Raw genomic sequence first — 17144 nt, 5'->3', positions numbered from 1 at the left:
TGGATGACCAAGTACCTATTAATAATCTTTAACAAATCATTGTGCTCAGGGACCCTCCCTAATGAATGGAAAACAGCTAAAGTAAAACCTATTCATAAATCGGGAAGTAAAACAGAACCCTCTAACTACAGACCCATCTCATTGACATGCACAGCCTGCAAACTGTCGGAACACATCATCTTAAAGCACATAACCAAACACCTTGAAAAGGAACAAATACTAACACCCTGTCAAAAAAAAAAGCATGGATTTCAGGAAAGGTGTCTCCACAGTCACGCAACTACTTGAACTTGTACACGATGTATCGCTAAGTGTCGACCTACAGAAACAAATCGATCTTATCTTTTGAGACTTCTCAAAAGCTTTCGACCGTGTATCACATGACAAACTAATTCATAAACCCGAACTAACCTTGGGGAAAGGGACCCATTGTCGATTGGGTACAAGATTATCTTAGTGACCGCACCCAGTTTATAGAAGTCAGCCGGCAATATTCCATAAATCTAGCATAAGATCCGGAGTTCCACAAGGAAGCGTTCTGGCTCCAATTTTATTTCTTATATATACATTAATGATCTGCCTTGTTATATTCCTGTCAGCGTCAGGACTTTTCACTGATGACTGCGTTTTACACCAAGTAATCGATTCTTATAGTGACCATCTTGCATTAAACAACTCTTTATCTTTAGTATTCAAATCGTGTAAAGAATGGCAAATGACATTGAACTTAAAAAATCAGCTGTTCTATGCAATAACGAGAAAAAAACACACATCTGATTTTAACTACACTATAGGTAGCGCCAAACTCAGCGCAGTGAAAGAGTATATAAATACCTTGGCTTAACACTAACCCATTACTTTAGATGGGAACGCCACGTTAACAACATCACCACATCTACACTAAAAAAATTGTTTTTTTTTTAAATAGACGTCTGAGACTATCACAAAGCTATTGGCATACCAAACCTTTGTCAGATCAAATTTGGAGTACGCTAATGTTGTTTGGTTTCCTTCTACTAAAGAACTCATTTACAAACTCACAGCAGTCCGAAGGAAGGCACGAAGATGCATTTACAATAAATAAAAGCTAAAAGATTCACACACAAAAATTACTAAAACAGGCCTATATCCTCACCCTACAAAACCGAGCCAAGCTTGTGCGATTAAAAATGATGTATCAGTTAATTCAGAAAGACAAAGATTGACAGTTCCAAATACTTATCTTTAACCCAAACACGACAAACGCAGCACAAACATGCATTATCATTACATGAGCATGTCATTCATACAGCAAGTCATAAATATTCATTTTTTCCTTTAATGACACGTGAATAGAACAGGCTGGATCCTAGTGTAACAACAAGTGCGACGTTATCTTCCTTTTTAACACTGCTTTTTAACATGCTGCCCAGTCATGAGGTACCTGTATCACCATTTCTTTTGTATAACTTATTTTTACATCAGTGTATTTTTTACTCCAGTTTCCGCTTTGTATGCCTCTTTGATCACTTTTTACTATTATACTGTACCCATAACTCTGTTTATCCTACACACTGTTACTTTGTTTATTTTGACCATTTTTACATCAGTGTATCTTTTACTCCACTTTCCCATTTTGTATGCCTTTTCGATCACCTTTTATTTTCCGTATTAGGATGTACTATTGTTTTCTTGTCTGCCTTTGTTAACTGCCAATATTTTCTTTAATGTGTAATTGAATTTTTGCTATTTGTATTGTTATACTGTAACAATTCAATATGCCCTTCCTGTAAAGATCCCTGATGGGATTGACTGTATAAATAAATAAAAATAAATAAATATTTGCTGACAAATGACTCGCAATTTTTGTGACAATCCTTTAATTCCACTCTGAATTATTTCGTTTCATATTGAGCTCGCATACTTTTTCTGCAGATCAATCTCTGTTCTACATGTCGAAATAAATGCTTTATGTACATTTATGTAATCATGAGTAGCTTGTTTTTTTGTTGACAACAACTTCAAAGATTGGGAAATCACTCAAAAGACACCAATTAACTGCTGCGAAGCTTAAACTGGGACAACAAATCATAATACAGGAAACTTTAACCTGTCATCATTTTATTAAGCTAAACATAAAGGCGAGCTAGTTGGTACCGATTCATTCTTGTATATAACAGACGCACAGAAAGGACAAGGACAAGAAAGCATTCGTGTTGTGCACTTTTTTGTCCTTGTCCTTTTTGCGCTTCTGTTATATACAAGAAAGAATCATTTTATTGCTTTCCTCTATCGAAATTTTTACTTGTGTGTTCATAGCTCCAATCACTTAATCATTTGAGTCCAAACAAACCCCTTTCTTATAATTTTGTTTTCTTAGATTCAAATACATTAACGAACTCACACCATAAATTCTGTAGGATATGGTGATCTAATCAAAGGTATAGTTGTTTTTCTGTTAGGCATCTGTACATCTCATTGCTGAAAAATATCTTCTCTGTGAAATATCTCCACTAACATTTTACAAACAGATCAAGAAGATTCAGGTTACATCGAGCAGACGGACATCAACGGACGAGCTATTCATAGACAAGGCAACAAAGTTTATTGACCTTCATGTGCTCAGTGCTGCAGCACAAGACAACGTAATCCGAATTCAAGGTAAGCCTAACCTTTAACGTCTTGGCATAACTGTGAATTGACCCTAAAGGTCCTTCAAAAGTTTTTTTAGAGGATGACAAACTTCTCTCTACGCAATATACTGCAAGAAACACAGTAGCTGTGGAATCCGAAAACCGTTCGAGCCACTTTAGAAGTTGCCATCAGCAATAAAAAATCCTACATGTTCGTGACTACTAAGGCATCTTGCATGCATAAACAGACATGTGGCGAGTGATGTGTTTCAGTATAAAGGACCTATTGCTCTCCTGTGTGGGTGCGCATGTGGCGAAGAAGATTGCCTCTCACTGAGAAGGACGCATTGCAGTGACCACATGAAAAGGGACGCTCTCCTGTGTGGGTACGCATATGTACTTTGAAGGTAACATTATGAGAAAAGGATGCATTGCAGCGGCCACAGGTGAAGGGGACGCTCTCCTGTGTGGGTGCGCATGTGGTCAATGAGCGCATGTTTCCGCGGAAAGGATGCATTGCAGTGGACACAGGAAAAAGGACGCTCTCCCGTGTGGGTGCGCAGGTGCTCCTTTAGGTGCCCATTCTTAATAAATACGGCTGGACACAGGTGGCACGGGAATGGGCGCTCGCCCGTATGTGTGCGAACATGGTTTTCCATATGCGTCCTTCTTTTTGGTCACATAGGTGCACTGCCGGCAGGAATGCCATCCGCCTTGTACGGACACGAGTGAACTGTACTGCTCGTTGGACGCCAAGGACAAGGAACCTGCAAAGCCACAGGGTAGACGGGAAGGCGATGCAAACAATGTGTCACACTCAGCATGGAAACACACTGCAGCAAGAGGCAATCAATGTCTAAGTACGTGAGAACATTGCCCCACACGCAACACTTTGAAGTACCAGTGCTATCAATGACCATGTATACATGTCTCACACATTGCCAACTTTATGTACATAGATACCATGCTCAGTACATGGAACACCTGCTTCCAATACCCAGAAGTCTGATTAGGATGCAATTCTGATAGTATACTTAGGGTTCGTGACCTGCATTTTAGAGAAAAAAAACTTTTACATATGGTGCAAAAGCGACAGTGCTATTTCAGCCTTGTAAATATGACTTTCTTTAGAACTTTCAAAGGGACACTACAGAAAAAAGCGATTCTTCTCACATTAGTAAACTTGCCCCTTCAAAAAACCAAAAGAAAGACGCTTGCTGCGAGAAGATCTTTGATTAGCAAGAAAATGCACAAAAATAAAATGCAGGTCGCACTGCTGCCATGAAATTCTCGCACCAGATTGCAGTGACGTCACAGATTTTCACAAAATCTGCTAGGAAATATTAAAGAAAAGAAAAAAAAACATTCACAGGGGTTCTAATACACATCACAGTTCCTGGTGGTAAAAAAATACAGGCATATTATTGTGCATAACACAGAGAATTGCTTCTCGGTGGCTATTAGCACAGTTCACAGATATGACTGTTAATGTTTTTATATTGCTTCAATGGAAGCATAATGATACAACAGAATACTGAAAGTAACTTATTCACCAGACAATGTTTGATTCACTTAAACGATCACAGAAAACGTTGATATTGTAAATTATGGCTATATATATATATATATATATATACATATATGACTCATTATTCTGAATGAATAGAATAGCTATACACAGGGGCGTAACGTTATATTGGCATACTTAAATGATCAAAGCTACTCAAATGTATCACAGTGAACAATGCGCACATCAACATAAGCAAGCACTACATGGAATATAAGCAATCAAGTATTCATGCCATGAGCGCACCAAATGCACCAAGTGATATATCAATGTAAAAACATGAATGAAATGCACACGACATAACATGAAAGTTATAAAAAGCTAATTGGCCAATGTGAAAATAGTGCCATGCATGAAGCTCAAAGAGGATAAACAGACATTAAAGTGCATTTAGGTTCTTCTGTTAGTGCCACCGTAGAAAGAAGCTAGAGTCAGTAGGCTGATGTCAGTTTTGATAGCCTGCTGTTTGAAAGTATAACACAGGAATGGAAACACAATGGATGACAATTCTTAATGGGTAGTGAATGATTATTACCATACTGCAGTGCAAAAGCAAAGTGCCACCCATAGGCGTGCGCACAGGGGGGGGGGGGGAGGGGGCGGCCGCCCCCCTAATCACCTAAGAGGGGGGGCGCAAAATCTGCCCCGTACATTGACCCTTCTACTCACCTAAGAAGGGGGGGGGGGGCGCAAAATCTGCCCCATACATTGACTTAGTAGGGTGGGGGGGCGCTGCGACGAACCTTTGCCCCCCCCCCCTAATGGGGAACCCTGCACACGCCTATGGTGCCACCCCAAAGTTTTCTGGCAATTTACATAAAAAATTTAACTCAGCTACACTTTCATGAACATGAGCACTGTTGGACAGACTTGCAAAGACAAGAGTGTGCATTTTTAATTACCTAGCCTCAACCAACGCTTTGTAAACAAAAGCACAGCTCATTCACGCTGATGAATGAAACCTAAACGATCTAATTATGCCAACACTTTAAAAATTTATAGACCAGCAAGTGCAAAAACAAATCTTTGACGTTACTTGTTTCAGCATAACCCATCGGAGACAGGAACCAGTAAACATGGTCACATTATCACCCTAATTTCAAATTCATAACAGCCAAACTGCAATGTGACAGAGCAAGCAGGCAAATGATTTCATTGAAGAGGCCTCTAGCTGTGATTCATATCTGGCAATATCCAAAGTGTCCAAGTCCTTGGAGGCTTCATAAAAGGAAGAGAAACTTCTGCAAGAGCACAGAGATCACTATTAAGGCCACCACAAACACTCAAGGTACACCAACACAAACCTTTACACTTGGCATCAACCAGACTTGCACGTAAAAATTTACTTGTAATGAATTACATTGATGGGTAGTTTTGTAACTGTATGATTACTTTTTCAGTAACTAACTGCAACTACTTACATTATTACAAGCTCTAGTGGACGCAATCATGACTGGCAGGAACTACATAGAAGAACATCCGTGCTCATGCATGCAGCAGTATATAAGGTTCAAGTGTTCAGACAAGCAAATAGGAGTGCTCTGTATCTGTTTCCTAACCTTGAAGCAATTATTTTAAGTAGGACAGCTATGGCCTGATGACAATGGTCGCATTGGGTGTCCATGCCAGGAAATCAAGTAATGACAATTTTTTCCATTTCTTGCCGCACTTATTGGAAGCATGTTCCCTCAAACTCAGCAATAATGAAACGCTGTGTTTCGAGGAGAACGCACACAAGCGAATAGAGCGATTGAGTAAATACAATCTTGTGCACAAAAATTTTGTACAACAATGGCCTTCTTTCCTCAGGGTACATGAAGTGACCCTTCAGTGTCGTTGCTGGTGTTTTCACGTGAAACAAGAAAAGGAGAACTACACGAATTTTGAAACACAATCGTTAAATGAAAATAAAAAGCAGATGAAGGAAAGCAGAGGATGCCCTGAATGACACATGCTACGTTATTCTATTTGATGAAATATGAAAGAAACAATGCAATTATGGTTTATTAGTCATTCAATTAATCTCTTAAGGCAGTAATTCACTAATGGTAGTCAGTTTTGCATTGAAGGAAGCCATTGTGTATGGTTACTAATTTCCTGCAATCAAAACGATCAGTTGTCAAACCGGAACACATCTTTGACAATTACCAAATTTTGCATAGCTCATTTTGTGATTTAATTTGAGAGCTGCCACTGAGGCAGACGAATGTCTGTCAATAATCATAAGTGTGGGCATGGGCAAAGGCTACTTGGTGTGGAAAGGCGCATGGACCGTGGTACGACCTGTTGCCTGGGTGCATATGAAGGTGTGTTGCCATGCTGAAGAAGGTCCTATGCAGCACAGATACACAACTTTCTCAAGTGTATCTTCCTCAGCATGTTAAAGAGTGGTGTGGTCCCTGCTTATCTCGATGCTGGAAGAATAATACACACAGTGTCAACAGCATGAAAACCTCGTGCACCTTGACAGTCAGTACGAATCGAAACAGCGCAGGTTTGTGCTTAACTGTGGCCGCATGTGCCCTCTGTGTACTGTTCGGGCACAAGAGTCCAGTAGTAAATGTCCAAGTCATAAAGGAACATCTCTGTATATGGACCAGCTGTGTCTTTGTGGCCCCTACTCTCCATTCTTTTGACATGTAAGAAAAACGTGTCAAAGTGTCCCTGAAACAGCTTTTTGGTAACGAAATGCGTAAGCTGTTGAGATAAAACTACAGTATATCCTTCACACTATAAAACTCATCCAAAATAGCACATATTAAAGGAGCTACGCACAATGAAAGGGTGCTAATTTCTGAAGAGATCCTTTCTTCCTTCAACTTACTCACAGAACAGTCTGGGCTAGGATCCATACTCCATGATCTTCGCAATTGTCTCATCGATCTCAAAATGCCACCACGTACCTGGTCATTCGCGTCTTCTCCATCTACGTTGGTGCAAGCACTAAAGAAGACAGCCAGATCAGTTACAAATGTCCTGAACAGGGGCATAGCCAGGGGGGGTGGGGAGGGTGGGGGGTCAACCCCTCCCCCCCGAAAATTTTCAGTTTTGCTTGCGTATATATACACGTGCACACACAAATGCACGCACGAACATGCACAAAGTATGGTTGTACCCCCCCCCCCTCCCGAAAAAAATTTCTGGCTACGCACCTGGTCCCGAATGCCACATTTATGGATGAAGAAATGTCCCAACTAACCGACGCTGAAAACTCAGTGTAGTGGCATATTGTGATGCATAGCAATGCACATGTTCACTGCATTACAATAAACTACACACACTATGCAAGGCACGGCCTGTTATTGATCTGAATGCCTCGCACTGCTGCTTCAAAGCCTTTGTAAAAAATTCCCAAAATCGTTTCAGGGTGCTTTAACACGTTCACTGCGTCGTGGGTCACCGGATGGTCAAGGCCTGTGCTCCACCTATGCGGCTGCGAAGTTACGTGCATTTCTCTGCTTGCGGATGCAATAACTTTATGACATTTGAACGCAGAGATGATTTTTGTTGCATGAGAATACACACGCCCCGAAGAATATGTCTGTGATGTCAAAGGCTGTGACCCACCGGTGACCCACGACGCACTCAATAAATAATTGGCCGCGTATCTGCGTGCTTCACTGCAAATGTCGTCGAAAGACGATAGCCTTGTGCCGGCCATACTACACGAGTCCTCCTCCTCCATGTTGAACCACTGCATCCAGCTCATAGCGTCGAATTTTCAGCGCAGCCTAAGAAATATTAGGGTCTTTAGAATTACTTATCTATGTATTTTCTAGTAAAGGAACACACCACCTAATACTTGCGTATCGATGTTGCGCCTCAGATATGCGTAATATTTGCTCTTTGATCGACAATGTTCACGAGTATGAACGGCCGTACCAGTTCAAGATGGCTGGGCGCTCAGAAAGTGGTTAAACTTTGGCCGGGTAGCTGAATCGGATGACAGACAGACAGACCAAAATTTCTGCGTTTAAGTTCCCCAAGAAAGACTATCGTGTTTAAAATCTTTTTCTGCTGTGTGCAGCGTGACCCACCGTTGACCCACGCGCGACAGCTCTCAATCTTGTGCTGCCATCTGAAGTTCGAAATTGCAACTAATATATATTTCATATTGCATTGGACGCGAGGTGGCGCAATTGTTTCCAAGGAGCCGATAAATCTATCCAGTAAGTATTTCTATCACGAAAACTGACTTCATATGTTTTCTTGTGGCAGGCACTTTGCATTTAAACATAGATTCACGCGAAGAAGGCGGAAAACAGCTTTGCATCTTTAAAATAAACACGCCAAACATGCGCTGCAAAGGTGGCAGCGCCATCCCGCTGGAGCAAAAGAAGCAGGCAAAGCCGCGTGTCCCACCGGTGGGTCACGATGCACCTAAAACCAGACCGAAAAAAAAGCGTGCCACAGCGAACGTGTTAAGCATGAAATACTTTTAGCTGCTGTTGTCGATAGCCTTCCAGTGACTTTGAGCCAAATGCCAGCACCGCTATCCGGGAACTCAGATGAGATAATGCGGGCATTGCTGCGAAAATGGAATGAGATGTCCGGGCAATGAGCCCAAAAATTTTATAAAGTGCATTCTTTAGCACGAGGATGGTTTAGTGGACTAGTTGGTACTGCATCATAAAAGGTTACAGCGCACACAGACTGGGACGAAGGAAGAACACACAGGACATAGCGCTGAACTACAACTGATACTTTATTTCGGAAGAAGCAAACTTGTATGGGCTTAACAAGCCAATGACAACACTTTGAAGCCAAGCACCAACAAAAATAATATTAGAATATGACACTCATCATTTTGAACTCTGCCTTTTGCTTATCAGTGTTCAAAAGTTCTATCTCCTTTTTTTAGAGCATCATAGAAGGAGTGCTTACACAATTTTCTTCGTAAGCTTCTATTACTGCTCGGGTCAGCTTATCCTTCTCTTTCCTGACCACCGAAAACTTCACGAAGAGCGGTTCATAGGCGCAACTCCTACAGTGTAACGACAAGTGGCCTGAAACGACAGTCTTTCCAACAAGGTTCTTGTGCTCCCTGAGCCTGTCATTCAGACACCTACCAGACTGTCCAATACACCTTTTCCCACAGGTCAAGGGCAGAAAGTAAACGATGCCTTCTTCACAATTAACAAACTCCTCCCTGTGTTTTTTAGAGCATCCTGCCTTCTTTCTGGCATCAGAATTGACAATCGTACAAAGTTTTGACAGTGTGTTAGGGGTGGAAAAGACAACATCTACACCAGCGCGCATGCCTATATGAAGTGCTCTTCGGGCAGTGTTCGGTATCATGCAAGGCCCTCGCAAGTCACTGGATATAAGGCGACCGTACACTGAACAAAGGTGTTTCGAGACCTTGCTGGTGCAGGAGGGGGAGCGAGGTCCACATGTGTGGAGCATGTTTCCGCGGAAAAGACTCTATCACCTGTCTACAACAATAAGTGCCGCACTGGCTGCCCCGAGTTTTATGCCGTACAGCCGGAAAAAACGTGGAATTCGTGGTTTTCTTCTGCAAGGACCGAGAACAACTGACAGGCACCAAACATCACAAGCAAAGGTGTAACATGCTCCACTGGCAAAAGCGAGGCGACTCGCGGCTTTCCATAACAAGAAACTGTCCTGAACCCCCTTCATCCAATGTTCGTCACTTAATCTCCATCTCAGGAAGTTCCCAAATCATGCAACAGAGGCTTTTCAGCGTGCCCGAAGGCCCTCGCTTTCGATATCCATTGGATGAACAATATCTCAAATTATGTAAAACTCTTGGCATATCTAAAATGGGTACTGCCATCGATTCTAATATAAACAACTGCCATCAAGTTGGTCATTATATGATTAAAGAGTAATTTATACTTAATTTTGGCTGCGGAAAATTATTCGCGCCTCGACGTAGAGTTGGGATGCGAAGATGACCAGGCCATCAACCATTTGCACCAGAAATTATCATACAATTTTGAGGAGCATAAGTTTTTTATTTTCATGCTTGAGCAGACACTTCCTTGCAAGCATTGCAAAATTGACCTGGTCATTGTACCAACGCCCATAGGAAACAGCCTGGAACCACATAACCAAAAGAGCCTCATCAGGGCCCGTATTCTCAAACGATAGCAAAAGGCGATAGTATCACGTTTGGTGACGTAGACTCTGATGCGTTCAATAACTGAAGGAACACTTGCCTGTGATGTCATTGTTGCACTGGCCATTGGTGTTACTAAATGCCTCACAACACAAGAGCGAGTGTACCATACAAGCGCAGAGCGACCCGAGTGCGGCGTTTTCGAACGTATGCTCGCTTCTACGCAGTGGCCAGGCATGGCTGCGGCTACATGAAATATAGGACAAGTTGAAAGTGCTTTCAATATTTTTTGTGCAATTGTTTTATGCACAGTATAATATTTAAAGAATGCAACTTTGTGTGAAATGTATTTTCGTTGAGAGTTTAACACGGCGTACTTTGAGAGTTCAGTTGAGGTGTCCAGCCGCAGCGATATCGCCTCAACGTCTCAACGTGTTGCCGGCAACGCCATGCCAGCAACCATGCCAGCAACGCACGGTTCATGTTCCTGAAACGTTCAAAACACGAGAAAACACACCCTGGCAAATAATGAGTACTCAAAACACTCCACGGTAATGCTCCCTGAAAGCTTCAGTGTAAAAATGGTGCGCACATCCACTTAGGGTTGAATACTAGAAGCTACCGTCTATGTCACGGAAATGCTAAGCTCTACCACCAACCGATGGTGATAAGGTGTGTTCGTTATTCCAGGCATGTCAGGAGCGCCATAGAGCGCCGTCACGCCGACGGAAATACTAGATGGCGCCCTCACTTTTCCGCTTTTGCTCACTAGCCAATCAGTGCGCACCAAAGGCGATACTTTTGCGATTGTTGCCTCTTGCGATCGTTTGAGAATACGGCCCCAGTGCAAGAGCTTTTCAGGGCATTTCAATGTTGAGGGGGCTTGTTTCCTAGCATTGGTACACAAGGTGGGAAACAGGACATGCACACTGTGTCGATCAGAAGTCATAATCTAATGTACAGCCACAAATATGGCCTGGACAGAGAGCAAAGTGGCTGTGATGTGGATTTTGAAAGTAAATATGTTTTAACTGTAGGATATGAGCCATTGTCTTATCTCGAAGCCCAATGACCTAAACACTACACCACATGTGCATGTTGCAAGGCGGAATAGAACATTTTTCGCATGCAAGCACGTGCATTTAGATGCTTCATACGTTTTCCACAACACGGAAGATTTCCTTAGTGATAGCCAGAGCGTTGAGATGCTTAGCGCACTTTCACAACACTGAAGGGTTGCCATCCTTCTCATCTCACACTTTGAACCATTTTGAACAATATGTGCAGATTTCTAGCCCAACAAAAATTGTGCGCTTGCTCCTAATTCTAGCCTTATATTCACTGACAAATCAATCGCAATTTTTGTGATGAGCCTTAATTGCACATTAATTCTACCCTGAATTATTTTGTTTCACATTAAGCACGCACTTTTTGTGCAGATCAATCTCTGTTCTACTTGTCGATATGAATGCTTTATGTACATTTATGTTAGCCATGACTAGATTCTTTTTTTGTTGACAACTTCAGAGACCAGGAAATCACTCAAAAGACACCAATTCACTACTGCTAAGCTCAAACTGGGATAACAAATCATAACACAGGAAACTTAAACCTGTAGTCATTTTATTGCTTTGTTCTGTTGAAATTTTTACTTGTGTGTTCATAGCTCCAACCACAATCATTCGAGTTAAAACAAACCCATATTTCATAAATTTGTTTTCTTAGATTCGAATACATCAACGTACTTACACCATAAATTCTGTAGGATATCGCGATCTAATCAAGGGGATAGTTGTCTTTTTTTGTTAGGCATCTGTACTTCTCATCCATGAAAAATATCGTACCTACATAATATGTCCACTAACATTTTACAAACAGGTCAAGAAGACTGAGGTTACATCGAGCAGACTGATATCAACGGATGAGCTATTTCATAAACAAGGGAACAAGGTTTATTGACCTTCATGTGCTCAGCACTGCAGCACAAACAACGCAATCCGAAGTCCAGGTAAGCCTAACCTTTAACCTCTTGGCATAACTGTAAATTGACCCAAAGCTCTCTGAAAAGTTTTTTTAAAGGATGACACACACCTCTCCAAGCAATATATTGCAAGAAACGCAGTAGCTGCAGAATCCCAAAACCATTTCAGCCACTTTAGAAGTTACCATCAGCAATAAAAAATTCTACGTGCTCGTGACCATTACGACTTCTTGCTTGCATGACGAGACATGTGGCGAGTGATATGTTTCAGTGTAAAGGACCTATTGCTCTCCTGTGTGTGTGAGCATGTGGCGAAGAAGATTTCCTCTCACTGAAAAGGACGCATTGCAGTGACCACACGAAAAGGGACGCTCTCCTGTGTCGGTACGCATATGTACATTGAGGGTTACATCATGAGAAAAGGTTGCGTTGCAGTGGTCACAGTGAAGGGACGCTCTTATGTGTGGGTGCGCATGTGGCCAATGAGCACATGTCTCCGCGGAAAGGATACATTGCAGTGAACACAGGCAAAGGGCCGTTCCCCCGTGTGGGTGCGCATGTGGTGAATGAGTTCTTGTTTCCGTGGAAAGGATGCATTGCAGTGGACACAGGAAAAAGGACGCTCTCCCGTGTGGGTGCGCAGGTGCTCCTTTAGGTGCCCATTCTTATTAAATACGGCTGGACACAGGTGGCACTGGAATGGGCGCTCGCCCGTATGTGTGCGAACATGGTTTTCCATGTGCGTCTTCTTTTTGGTCACATAGGTGCACTGCCGGCAGGAATGCCATCCGCCTTGTACGGACACGAGTGAACTGTACTGCTCCTTGGAAGCCAAGGACAAGGAACCTGCAAAGCCACAGGGTAGACGGGAAGGCGATGCAAACAATGTGTCACACTCAGCATGGAAACGCACTGCAGCAAGAGGCAATCAATTTGTGAGTACCCGAGAACATTGCCCCACTCGCAACACGTTACAGTACAAGTGCAGTGACCATGTATACATGTCTCACACATTTCGAACTTTATGTACACAGATACCATGTTCAGTACATAGGAACACTTGCTTCCAATACCCTGAAGTCTGATTCAGATGCAATTTTGATAGTATTGCCACGCCCGCTTCTTCTTTTATTTTGATGTGTTCGAGTTTGACCAGCAAGGACGGTTATCAATGCTCGACGCTGGCCGTGAAGCAGTGTTCGAGAAGCTTCACGATTTCAGTAGATCGTTTTGTTAAGATTGCGTGCAGCATGCGAATGTTCCAGCTTTGTCGAGAGATAACGCCGCCACCAGCGATATCGCTGGAAAATTCGACAGCGCCTGTATAAAAGCCGACGCGCTTGACTGCTTGTCAGTTGATCGACGGTCGACGCTCTGTTCGCCGCTATCAGCGTATTGCTGTAGATTGACTTTCAGTTTCCCGGCCACAAGTTCGGCCAAATAAACAGTTTCATCTCGGACGTGCTGACTGCTGTCTTCGTCGACGTCACGACCACGTGACATCTGGTGGAGGTGCTGCTTCTTCCATGATCCGGACGCCCCCGCGAAGTGCTGACCCAAGCCCAAGCCGCGACGAGGACGACGGCAAGGAGAACCCGGATCGTCGAACAAGCCGCAGGCAGAAGGGACTGCTGCCAGAGCACGGGCTCCTTCCCGAAAAAGACAGACAGCCGCAGATCCCAACATCGACCGCAGCGACGATGACCGACCCCGTGCAGCCTGCGCCGATCCTTCTTCGGCATCCCAAGGAGCCGCCAACCTTCCGCGGATCGTCGTTTGAAGACCCGGAAACCTGGCTTGAAACATACGACCGTGTCGCCGCCTTTAACAACTGGACCAATGAAGACAAGCTGCGTCACGTGTACTTCTACCTCGAAGACGCGGCCAGAACCTGGTTCGAGAATCGGGAGTCCTCACTGCAGACCTGGGATCTTTTCCGCAGCGCATTCCTGCACACGTTCACAAGCGTCGTCCGCAGGGAAAGAGCCGCTTCTTTGCTGGAGACCCGGGTGCAGCTGCCAAACTTAAGGTTCGTGACTGCATTTTAGAGAAAAAAGAACTTTTACATATGGTGCAAAAGCAACAGTGCTATTTCAGCCTTGTAAATATGATTTCTTTAGAACTTTTAAAGGGATACTACAGAGAAAAACGATTCTTCTCATATTAGTAAATTACCCCATCAATAAATCAAGAGAACCACACCTGCCACGAGAAGATCTTTGATTAGCAAGGAAATGCCCAAATATAAAATGCAGGTCGCACTGCCGCCATGAAATTCTCGCACCAGATTGCAGTGACGTCATGAATTTTGACAAAATCTGCTAGGGCCTGTGTAATCGTATGCAACTAAATATGATTCGAGTTTTGTTCTAAGGAGCACAATAACTCAACACGCAAGTTTCAGAAAATTTCACTGAATTGATGTGGCCAAAACATGAAAAAAAAAATAACTTTGAAATTCATAACCTCACAATGACGTCAACATGCTCAAGCTCCGACTGAAAATTCAAACATGAAACTGTGACCTTCAATTCCTCCTGTAACAATGAATGTATGATGGCAAAATTAATGACAATAAAGCATTGATAGAATAATTATCTGTCTAAACTTATTTGATACTTCACTGAAATGTCCCCCTAATCTGAATCATTCAAGCTGAAAAGACATATTTTATATCAGGTAATATTTGTCGAAAAGTGAGTGTTACACTAACAGTAACAACTCGGGAATTGATTATGTAACTCAAAAGTGACTGCGGTAAGGAATTAGGTATATAAGTTACTTGCTGAACCACCAAAACTGCGATATTGTGTCAGCTTAATTGAGCTTCCAAATCCAAGAAATCAATGTTCTGAGAAGAATGGACTTAAAAAGATTTGGTAAGTTTCCAGGCGATAAAAAAACATTTGATAAATCTAAATTTCATGACTCTCATAGTTCGTCCTCTGTTTAGAAACTGCAATTATTCTTTTCATTTCATGAGAAGCATACTTCTTTTTCCCCATATACAGTCCCAAGTTCACTGAGGTCCAGCCTTTTTGTAGCTGATCTCGTCTCAGGAAAAAATCTTTTATCAAGGCAGGGAGTGAATGTGACACACACATAAGTGATCGCGCGTGTTGCATCCATTAGTTGAATGGCTTACACCATTAAGCACTGAGCCAATAAACTTATTATTACACCATTAAGCACTGAGCCAATAAACTGATTATTGGTATTCCTTTTTTCTTCTTGTAGAGGTGTCGATAGGATGTGGCACAGCAAAAAGCATCACTTAATATTTCAACAAACTAAGCATAAGAAATAAAATGTGACAGAAAGAATTTGATATAAAACAACCTAGGAAATATTAAAGAAAAGAAAAAAAAACATTCACAGAGGTTCTAATACGCATCACAGTTTCTGGTGGTAAAAAATACAGGCACATTATTGTGCATAACACAGAGAACTGCTTCTCGATGGCTATTAGCACAGTTCACACATTTGACTGTTAATTTTTGATATTGCTTCTATGGATGCATAATGATACAACAGAATACTGAAAGTAACTTATTCACCAGATAATGTTTGAGTCGCTTAAACTATCACAGAAAATGTTGGTATTCTACTTTATGGCTATATATACGACTCATTATTCTAAATGAATAGGATGGCTATACACAGGAGTGTAAAGTCATATTGGCACGCTTAAATGATCAAAGCTGCTCAAATGTATTAAGGTCATATGTCGGCAAACTCACTCATGAGTCGACTCACTCAGACTCACTGAGACTCAGATCGAGCCGTGAGTCAAAGTATGAGTTAGTCCGGGTGAGTAATATTTTTGTTGAGCTTGAGTCCGAGTAAGTCTGGTTGAGAAAAATTTTAGTGAGTCTGAGTCCGAGTGAGTCCGGTTGAAGCACCATATGGAATTTAAGCATCAAAGTATTCATACCACGAGCACACCAAATGCACCAACTGATACGTCAACGTAAAAACATGAATGAAATGCACACTACATAACATGGAAGGCATAAAAAACAAATTGGCCCATGTGAAAATAGTGCCGTGTCTGATGCTGGAAGAGAACAAAGAAATATTCAAGTGCATTTAAGTTCCTCTGTTAGTGCCACAGTAGAAATCAGATAAATAGAGTCAGTTGACTCATGTCAGTTCTGATATCCTGATATACTGCTTTTGTTTAGATATACTGCAGTGCAAAAGCAAAGTGCCACCCCAAGGTTTTGTGGCAATTTACATAAAAAATTTAACTCAGCTCCACTTTCATGAACATGAGCACTGTTGAACAGACTTGCAAAGACAAGAGTGTGCATTTTTAATTACCTAGCCTCAACCAATGCTTTGTAAACAAAAGCACAGTTAATTCACGCTGATGAATGAAACCTAAACGATCTAATGATGCCAACACTTTATAAATTTATAGACTAACAAGTGCAAAAACAAATCTTTGACGTTACTTGTTTCAGCATAACCCATCGGAGACAGGAACCAGTAAACATGGTCACATTATCATCAGAATCTAAAATTCATAATGGTCAAACTGCAATGTGACAGAACAAACAGGCGAATCATTTCACTGAAGAGGCCTCTGCGAGTCATTTCTGGCAATATCCAACGCAACCAAGTCCTTGCGGGCTTCATAAAAGGAATGGAAACTTCTGCAACAGCACGGAGATCACTATTAAAGCGGCCACAAACACTCACAGTACACCAACATAAACATTTATACTTGGCATCAACCAGACTTGCATGTAAAATTTACTTGTAATGTACATTGCTCGGTAGTTTTGCAAATGATTGATTACTTTTTCACTTAGAAATCCTGTGCAACAACTTACTTCATTGAAAAGACAAGCTTTAGTCGGTGGTACAAATTTGAGCACTTGAATTTCGTATTTTTCT

At 42.0% G+C, this 17144-nt stretch overlaps 1 long non-coding RNA gene across 1 annotated transcript in view; it reads left to right on the top strand.

Moving 5' to 3' along the window:
* LOC125760183 (uncharacterized) overlaps positions 1-13344 on the top strand; it is a 35740-nt gene extending 22396 nt beyond the window's left edge. Inside the window, exons 2-3 of the long non-coding RNA XR_007417816.1 lie at positions 3123-3220; positions 12931-13344. This is a non-coding gene — a long non-coding RNA (uncharacterized LOC125760183). The remainder of the gene's footprint in view (positions 1-3122; positions 3221-12930) is intronic.
* The last annotated feature ends 3800 nt before the right edge of the window (positions 13345-17144 follow it).

Source organism: Rhipicephalus sanguineus, chromosome 10, assembly GCF_013339695.2.
Source record: "Rhipicephalus sanguineus isolate Rsan-2018 chromosome 10, BIME_Rsan_1.4, whole genome shotgun sequence".
Lineage (NCBI taxonomy): Eukaryota > Metazoa > Arthropoda > Arachnida > Ixodida > Ixodidae > Rhipicephalus > Rhipicephalus sanguineus.
The sequence above is the reverse complement of the archived record's forward strand: the minus strand, read 5'-3'. Positions and strand labels throughout refer to the sequence as shown.